The sequence below is a fragment of the Tupaia chinensis genome, unplaced genomic scaffold (assembly GCF_000334495.1).
Source record: "Tupaia chinensis unplaced genomic scaffold, TupChi_1.0 Scaffold143826_1, whole genome shotgun sequence".
Classification (NCBI taxonomy): Eukaryota; Metazoa; Chordata; class Mammalia; order Scandentia; family Tupaiidae; genus Tupaia; species Tupaia belangeri.
Window position 1 is genome coordinate 144,678 of NW_006203676.1, and position 9,808 is coordinate 154,485.

Consider the following 9,808-nt stretch of genomic DNA (forward strand, 5'->3'; position numbering starts at 1 on the left):
TTTTTTTTTAATTTTGGATTAGTGAATATACTTTGGGGAGCTTCTCTCTACCCTACTTGTATTTATAAATTAGTTTAAAGCCAGCCTCATAGCCTAGTGGTTAAGGAGGACAGATCCCACATGGCTAACTATGGTTCAAATCCTGGTCCCAGCAGCTAAGAAAAGTTTCAGGCTTGTGTGCATGTGTGCCCAGAATCCCAACAGATATATATATATAGAGAGAGGAAGAGAGCATACATGCCGTCTGGCAATTAAAAAAATTTAAAATATATATGAATTTCTTTCTTCAGAGAACTTTGAATCATATACCTTGGGAACCTCAGGCTTTTCTGTGCCACAGGGGTGTTGTGGATGATTTCTCCTATAACATGAGTCACAGATTATGCTGTAATCAAGACAGGTGATTTATTCTTAGACATACAGATCTCGGCCAAGACATACAACCTAGGTTCATGTTTAGGAGGGTCCCAATCCCATATCCCTGTCCCTAAATGCTAATGAATAATTGGAACATTTTTTTTTAGAGGTTTTTGCTATAGGGCACGAGCAATTGCCAGACAGACAGAAAGAGAGAGACAGACAGAAAGTGAGAAATCACCCTCCCAGGGGGGATGGCCATGCCGCAATCCCTTCTCCTCCATTCTCCTCTTGGGATCTTGGGCGCGCACACACACGCGCCCGGTGTGAGTTTAAGCCGCCGGTTCCAGGACTTGAACTGCAGTCGACTACGTGGGAGTCCAGCAACATAGCCATTACGCTAACTGCTGGCCCCTATATATATATTTTTGAGAGAGGATTTTTGCTATAGGGCACGTGTTCTTGCCAGAGAGACAAAGAGAGACAGAGAGACAGAAAGTGAGAAATCACCCCCCAGGGGAATGGCCATGCCACAGTCCCTTCTCCATTCTCCTGTTGGAATTTTGGGCCCGCACACACACACATCCAGCATGAGTTTTAAGTTGCTGGGTCCAGAACTCAAACTGCAGTTGACTACATGGGAGTACAGCAACGTAACTATTATGCTATCTGTTGGACCCAAAAATTGTATATATTTAAGGTATACAATACCACAAAATATCACAATGTGACATTTTGATATATGCACACATATATCAAAGAAATTACCACAGTCAAACTAATACCCATCACTTTCCGTAGTTAATATTTTTGGTGTGTATGTGTGGAGGGGGTGGTGAAGACACTTAAGATATATTCTTTTAGTGAATTTCAAATATATATTATTTATTAACTATAGTAACCATGATGTACATTAGGTCTCCAGTACTTACTTATCTTAAAACTGACCGTTGGTACCTTTTGACCAATATTTCCCTTTGTCCATCATGCCTTAGTCCCTGGTAACCACTTTTCTATTCTTTCCTATTATGAGTTCAATTTCTTTTTAATATTCCACGTATAACTGAGATATTTCAGTATTTGTCTTTCTGTGTCTGGTGTATTTTGTTTAGCATAAAACTCTCAAGGTTCATCCATGAAGCTGCAAATGGTGAGCTTCTTTTTTAGAAGCTGGATAATATTCTATCGTGTGCATGTGTGCGTGTATTCAAATATCACATTTTCTTTATCCATTCATCTGTTGACAGACACTTTGTTTCCATCTCTTCGCTATTGTGAGTAATGCTGCAAAAAACATGACAGTGCAGATATCTCTTCAAGATACTGGCTTTCTTTTGGATATATACCCAGATATGGGATTGGTGGATCACATGGTAATTCTATTTTTAATTTTTTGCAAAAACTCTATATTAGTTTTTGTAATGACTGTACCAATTTATATTCCCACTAACATTGTGCAAGCGTTCCCCCATCTCCACATCCTTATAACATTTATCTTTTGACTTTTTAAATAGAAAAACAATCCTAAGATTCATATTGAACCATGAAAGACCATGAACAACTAAAACAATCTTAAGAAGAACAAAGCTGGAAGGATGACACTGCTAATTTCAAACTATATTATAAAATAATAGTAATCAAGACCGTATGGTGCTAGCATAAAAACAGACACACAGCCCAGTGGAACAGAATAGAAAATTCAGAAATATATCCACACATATATGGTTAACTGAATTTTGATAAAGTTGCCAAGAATACACATAAATAAGGGAGAGGATAGACTCTTCAGTAAATGGTATTGGGAATATTGTATATCCACATACAAAAAAATGAAATTGGACCCATCTCTTACACAGTACATAAAAATTATTCCAAAATAGATTAGACTTAAACAAATGACCTGAGTGTGGTTTTGATGGTCATTTCCCTAGTGAGTATTGATGCTGATTATTTTTTCATGTGTTACTGGCCTCTTTTAAAAAATGCCTGTTTAGATTATCTGCACATCTTTAAGGGTTGTCTTTTGGTTCTTTATTAGATGTCTCTTTTGCAAATATTCTTTCCATTCTCAAATATTCTTTCCATTCTATGGGTTGTATTTTCTCTTTTCTGATGGTGTGATTCAAAAGTTTTAAATTTTGATGAAGCTTGATTTATCTATTTTTGTTTTCTCACTCGTGCTTTTCGTGTATTATTTAAGAAACTATTGGTCAGCCATGGTGTCTCAGTAGTAAAGCAGTGCTCCATAATGTTGCCTCATGAGAAGGTCCTGGGTTCATATCCTGAAGTTTCATTGTACACACAGGACATACACACAGGGTCCCCAAGCATGTACCTATGATCCTAGTGGGTTGAGGTTGGGTTAGACCATGGCACAAAGGCCATGTTTGGGGTGCCTGTCTCTGTATCTCTCTCAGAAGAAGTAAATAAATAAATGTAAAGAAGAAAACCACTGTTTAATCCAAGCTCATAAATATTTATATCTATATTTTCATCTAAGAATTTTAAAGCTTTTTCCTGTCTGTGTGCATGTGTGTGTGTATGCATGTGCAAAAATGTGTGTGGTGATTTAGATAGTCTTTTTAAAAATATTTATTTATTTTTATTCATTCATTCATTTTAATTTGACCAGAGAGAGACACAGAGAGAGCGAGAGAGGGAAGGGAAGAAAGCAAGCTGCCAGGTCTGGACTCAAACCATGGTCAGCCATGTGGGAGTCCAGCACCTTTACCACCATGCCACCTGCTGGTCCCGATAGTGTCTTGTTATGTCATGATCCTCCTGCTTTGGCTTCCCAAGTAGCTAGGCCTATAGGAGCACACCACTGTGCCCAGTTTTTAGGGTAGGTTGGGAATGAAAAATATGGAGCACTTCACAGATTTGCATGTCATCCTTGAGTAGTGGCCATATTAATCTTCTCTGCATTGTTCCAATATTGCATATGTGCTGGTGAAGCAAGCACAGAGTTTTATAGTTTTAAAAAATCTTACCTTTAGAGCTTTGATCCATGTTTGGTTAATTTTTGTATGTAGTATGAAGTAGGGGTCCAAATTTATTCATTTGTATGGCGATTTTCTCAGAACCATTTGTAGGAGAGAGTATTCTTTGACTGTTTTTTCTTTTCTTTAAAAAAATTGCTAGAGAATATATGTACTTGGGGGAGGGAGAGAGAGTTAAAGCACCCTTGGTGGAGTATGATCATGCCACAATCCCTTTTCTCCATTTTTCCATCCCTTTAGGATTTGGAGCATGCAAGCACAGGAACCAAGAGTGTTTTTTAAGCCACCAGGCTGGGATTTGACCTGTGGTCAGCCATGTGGGATCTGGTTCTCTTTGCACAGAGCTTAACTGCTGCACTCTTGGGCTAGCCCTATTCTTTGACTATTGAGTGGTATTAGCACCTATTTCAAAAATTTCCCAGATGTACGAGTTTATATTTGGACTCTGAACTGTATTCTTAGATCCACATGTCTCTCCTGTGACAGTAACACAGTGCTTTAATTACTCTAACTTTACAGTAAGTTTTTAAATGTAAAATTCTGTCTTCTAGTTTTTTGCTCTTTTTCAAGATTGTTTTCACTATTTTGAGTTTCTTCATTTCCAAATTAATTTCAGGATCACCATATCAATTTCACAGGGGAGGAGTGGGCAGGAAAGGCCGTTGGAATTTTGAAAGTATTGCATTAAATTTGTAGATCATTTTGTAAGTATTGGCATTTTAAAAATTAAAGCTTCTAATCCATGAACATAGATATCTTCATTTATCTAGTTCTTTAATGTAACAATGCTATCTATGTAGCTTTCAATGTGCAAGTGTTGCATTTTTTGTCAACATCCTAAGTATTTTGCTATTTTTTGTGATATTTTTGTTAGTTTTTGCTATAGGGTGTGTGCATGAGAGAGAGAGAGAGAGATCACTCCGTGGCAGAGAGATGGTCAAGTCACAATCCCTTCTCCTTCAGTCTCCTCCTGAGCTTTTTTTTTTTTTTTTTTTAAGAGGTTTTTGCTATAGGGCGCATGCGCTCGCCAGACAGATAGAGAGAGACAGAGAGAGAGAAAGTGAGAAATCACCCCCCAGGGGGGATGGCCACGCCGCAATCCCTTCTCCTCCATTCTCCTCTCGGGATCTTGGGCACGCACCCACACGTGCCCGGCATGAGTTTAAGCCACCGGGTCTGGGACTTGAACCAGAGTCGACTACATGGGAGTCCAGCGACATAGCCATTACGCCAACTGCTGGTCCCAACAAAACTTTTTTAAAAATAAAAAAAAATGTTTTTATTACTAGAATATAGAAAGACAACTGATATTTGTATACTGATATTTCATCTTGTGGCCTTGGTAAACTTGTTCATTAGCTCTAATAATCTTTTAATATATTCCTAAGCACTTTCTCTATAGAAGATGGTGTCATCAACTGGAGGACTGAAAGGAGGGAAAGGATATCATCTGTATTTTGCTCTTCATTTATGAACACATTCATTCTTGATGAAAGTCAGAATACTTTTCTGATTCAAGTTACCTGTTTTATGATGTTGTACCATACTCTTCTGGAAGAAAGTATTTTATGCAACATAGAATTCTAATATAGGATTGAATTATAGGATTTTCTTTGGTAAAGACTAAACAGAATAAATCAAGGAGGGTTCTCTCTTTGTCTCCTCCCTATCCACTCTTCCTCTACGTTCCCACTCCTCCTTCTGAGCAAAAGATATCAACAAAATGGTAGGTAGGGTGAAAAGATTGCTCTTTGGAGATCTTTGTAATGTTAATTTTAAAAAAGAGTTTTCTAAAGGTGTAGAATTTGACAAGGCACTGATTGACAAAATGTAGTGGATCTGCTACTTGATATTCATTCACCCTTTCTTGGTAACATCACTTCAGTTTTCCTCAGGGGGATCACCTCTCCCTGACTTTTAATCCAGGTAATTTGAGTAGCAGTGATATCACCTTAAATTCTAGGGGTGGGCATGTGACTCAAGCCTGGATGATCAGAGAGGTTGTTCACAGAGATTGGTTCAGGGATTAGCACAGAATAGAATGCAAGCCAATGTGAGACAAAAAACTTATATAGTTTATTTGAACTTTTGTGAGAGAGAAGCTTTCTTTTCAAGTGCACATTGGTCTTAAAGCATATGGGTCTGGCAGTACTGAAAGCCATTTTGATATCTTGATTTGTGGAGACCGAGAATGAAGTCAGCAGTATGAAGGGCAAATAGAAAGGTAAAGAGACACTGATTCTTCTTCTTCTCTCTCTCTTTTTTTTGAGAGGTTTTTGCTATAGGGCACAGGTGCTCACCAGAAAGAGCCCGGCGTGAGTTTAAGCCACCGAGTCTGAGATTCGAACCGTGGTCAACTACATGGGAGTCCAGCGACATAGCCATTATGCCAACTGCTGGTCCCGAGACACTGGTTCTTAATTACATCTTTAAGTTGCTGAACCTGGCTATGTCTGAAGCTGAACTACACCTGTACTTCTCAGTTATGTAATTTGCTAAAATCCTTTTTGTCTTTAAGTCAATTTGAATGTTTTGTTCATTTTTCTGTTTTTTTTTTTCCTTTTTTTTGGGAGAGATTTTCGCTATAGGGCGCGTGCGCTCGCCAGACAGACAGAGAGAGACATTAGAGACAGAAAGCGAGAAATCACCCCCCAGGGAGGATGGTCACGCTGCAATCCCTTCTCCTCCATTCTCCTCTCGGGATCTTGGGCACGCACGCACACACGCCTGGCGTGAGTTTTAAGTCACCGGGTCCGGGACGTGAACCGCGGTCGACTACGTGGGAGTCCAGCGACATAGCCATTACGCTAACTGCTGGTTCCCCATTTTTCTGTTTTGTCAAATATAAATATAATGATGTTCCAAAGTGATACCAGATTAGAAAAGTTATGAAGGAGAAATTTTGAAAAGGGAATGAATAATAAATAACACAGAGAAAAAAGTTTCTATAATAGGAAAGCCTTTGACCCCACAGATACTCAGCAGAATATGTATTAAGATAAACGTGCCCCTTGGGTAAATTCACTTTACAGGGCAAGTAATGTATATGAACTGAATGTATAAATTAAAATAAAAGAATAATTTAAAAACTGTATTTAAAAAAGGAGGGGGGCCAGCAGGTGGCATAGTGGTTAAGGTGCTGGACTCCCACATGGCCAACCGTGGTTTGAATCCCAGACCTGGTGGCTTGGTTTTCTCACTTTCCTGTGATCTTGCTTCCTCTCTGTCTCTCTCTGGTGAGCTCACATGCCCTGTAGCAAATTAAAAAAAAAAAAAACAAGATTAAGAAAAATTAAATAAATAACTCTTAAAAAAAAAAAAAGGTAAACTTGCTCCAGTTGAGTTAGTTCAGTAGATGGTTCTATCATTGTAGCAGTCTCCAAGGAGTTTGCTTACAAAACTTCCATTCAGTGGCTATGCTAGCTATCTCCTGTTTGCTCCTCCAGATACACCCTCCATCCTTCTCCAGATCCTGCTTTCTTCCTGGAGAGGCTGACCTGAATGGAACATACCAGTAGGCTTCTTTGCCCTCTGGCTGTTGGTTGCATTTGGCCACTAAAAATTACCAGCAGGCAATAAAAGAGACAGAAGAAAATTAAGCCCTTAGCTAGGCTTTCATCAAGCATTTGCAGTTTCTCTTTGGATTTAGGCTTCATATCCCCACCTCAAAGTTTCTGTTAGTGTTCCTCTCCTATAAAAACAAACAGAACAACTCTTAACTTATAACAAGACCTAACCTTGATGAAGAAAGGAAAACTGCTTTGACAAAGCAGTCCTCTGAGAAACTACAGCAAGGAAACTGCAGAAGAAAAACTGTTCTGAAATGAAAACTTATAGTTTCATTCTTGGGCTAAACCCCACGAGGGAAAAGAAAATAAAAATGAGGGGGTAGAAGAAAAACAGTTTTCAGCTAATGAGTTGTCAATCGTCAAGTTTTCCTCCCACATGGTGGCTTGATATTCCTGTGGGGAAATCAGTGGTACAATCTAGAAAGAGGAAATCATACAGTTTTTAACATTTCAATTTATTGTTGTCAGCATCTCCCCAAGACAATATAAATGTTTTCTGCATGAAGATCCCCAGCAGATAGGTGTTTAAGAAAGGTCATTTCAGGATAATGATTTCAGAGGGGCAGAGGGTTAAAAAATCATATCCAGTCTAGATGGACAATACCATGAAGGCATTTGAAAGCAGCATTTCTCACTGATAAGTAAAAATCAAATATGTCACAAAACATGGTATACAAATCCAATCCTATATAGTGGACTATTTAATCAGCTAGAAATGTATTAAACAGAATCTAACTTTGATGAATATAGTATCATACCCAATTCTGTATAATAAAGCTATTTTTCATGTCTAGCTGACAACCCAAACTATCTTAATAATCTTCAATACTTCTTTGAAATTGTGGACACAATGGATTCCATTGAATGAGAAATAGCATATGACAAAAGAGTCATAATTCCTTATCTGTTTAATAGTTAATGTAACTAACAGGATAATGGATGTGTGTTAAATATAGCACCAGCAGCTGAATTCCTGTGAAATCTTAACTGTTTTAACTCAGATTTGACAGATGTTTCAAAATGTTTGGGATCTCATTCATTGATGTTTTTATAAGCTGGCACTTCCTGGTAAGCAGCAGCTCAGAGTAGAAAGAGCACTGGACCTGGAGTCAGATGCAATGCAAGTTGTTTCCTCTAAACGCTCTCTAATATCCTTTCCAGACCTATTCTATTACTTTCGACTACTGAATCTTGATGGTTTGAATGAGGTAATGTTTAAATGGTTTTAAAATGATCTTTCGCGTTTTGCCCTTTTTCTTTGTAAAGGTTAGTTTTGAAAATTCCATTTGTTAAAGAAATGGGTTGGGAGGAGATTGTTTCTTAGTTTTTGTTTGTTTTGCTTTGTTTGTTTGTTTGTTTTGTTGTTTTGTATTTTCCATAGACCTGCTGTTGTGTATCTTCTATCACTTGTTAATAGTGGTCAGTTCCCCTCTACTCTGTCCGTAAGACTTGGAAGGTGTCTGGGAAGGAGATTCCGGAGAGCAACAGCAGTCCTTTCTGCCACAAAGCCAAGAAAAAAACACTATGTTAGGGACTAGATTGGTGTAGTCTGTTTACCCAGCTGGCTTAAATTCCCAAAATTAAAAAGCTTAGAATTTCTTAAGCGAGTTCACATAACCAAATATTGCTTTTATTCTCAGCTTTCTTTCTCCCCAACCCTGCATGTATTGACATCTCCATAACAATGTCTGATCAGTAGAAATCATAAGCCTAAAATCTCCAACATCGATCTCAATATTTTCTCCAAATCTGTTTCTCTCCTGTATTCCCAGTCTAAATCAGAAATATCACCATTTTGCGGGTTCTAGCAAAGCTTAAAACCTTGGCATCCATCTTGACTCCTTCTGTCTCAGTCCCCATTCCCTAGTCTTGTCTCTCTCTAATTTACCCTTAACACTATTGTTACCAAAGTACTCTTCCTAAAATCCAAGTGTGATCACAGAGCTTCCTTGATTAAAATACTTGAAGAAATCTTTTTCCTCTACCGGATAAAATTCAAAGTCCTTTTCGGTCCCTGAATACCTCTCCAGCTCAATACCTCTCGTGCCACTCCCTGTCATTTCTCTGAGTCCTTTCACTCCAGTTTCATGAGCAGCTCACGGTTCCCAAACACACCATGATTTTTTCATGATTCTGGCTTTGCATGTGAAATTTCCTCTGCTACTTTTTCAGCATGAGATAGTTATTCTTCTTCATGTTCTCATAGCATTTCCACATGCTAGTTTTATAATTCTTGTCAAATATATTGTAGTTTATTTCCCATTGGCTTGTTTCACTTTTAGACTGCCAGTTTCCTGTTTAAGGAGAAAGTAAACATTGTAGAGGAAATTCAGACTCTGGATGCTTCTGGGTGGCACTTAAGCTTGCTTTGGACTCTAAAACACTATGCTAGTCTCTAGTGCTTCCCTTCTCTCCTTGTACTAGCCCTCCCTCTGGTGGAGGTGTTAAGAATCAGTGTTAAGGTCACATGGCTGAAGACCAAGTGACCTGGCTGACCCACAACCTGGATAAGTATCTGCCTCATGTCATTTGTGAAGTAAATGTAAAACTAGCTAATGAGCCTATTTTTTTTTCTTTTTTTGGAGAGGTTTTTGCTATAGGGCACGTGTGCTTGCCAGACAGAGAGAGACAGAGAGACAGCAAGAAATCATCCCCCAGAGGGGATGGCCACACTGCAATCCCTTCTCCTCCATTCTCTTCTCGGGATCTTGGGCACGCACGCACACGCGCCCGGCATGAGTTTAAGCCGCCGGGTCTGGGACTCGAACCGTGGTCGACTACATGGGAGTCCAGCAACATAGCCATTATGCTAACTGCTGGTCCCAAGCTTTGGTTTTTGGATAGCCTGGCAGGAGCTTTCTGTCTTGCCATTGTGTTAGTTAG

The 9,808-nt window shown here is 38.9% G+C and overlaps 1 non-coding gene across 1 annotated transcript; it reads right to left on the reverse strand.

Moving 5' to 3' along the window:
* Positions 1-3,213: 3,213 nt before the first annotated feature.
* On the reverse strand, positions 3,214-3,319 carry LOC114005461 (U6 spliceosomal RNA). The gene has a single exon (XR_003547315.1). It is a non-coding gene; the product is annotated as a U6 spliceosomal RNA (small nuclear RNA).
* Between the last annotated feature and the right edge of the window lie 6,489 nt (positions 3,320-9,808).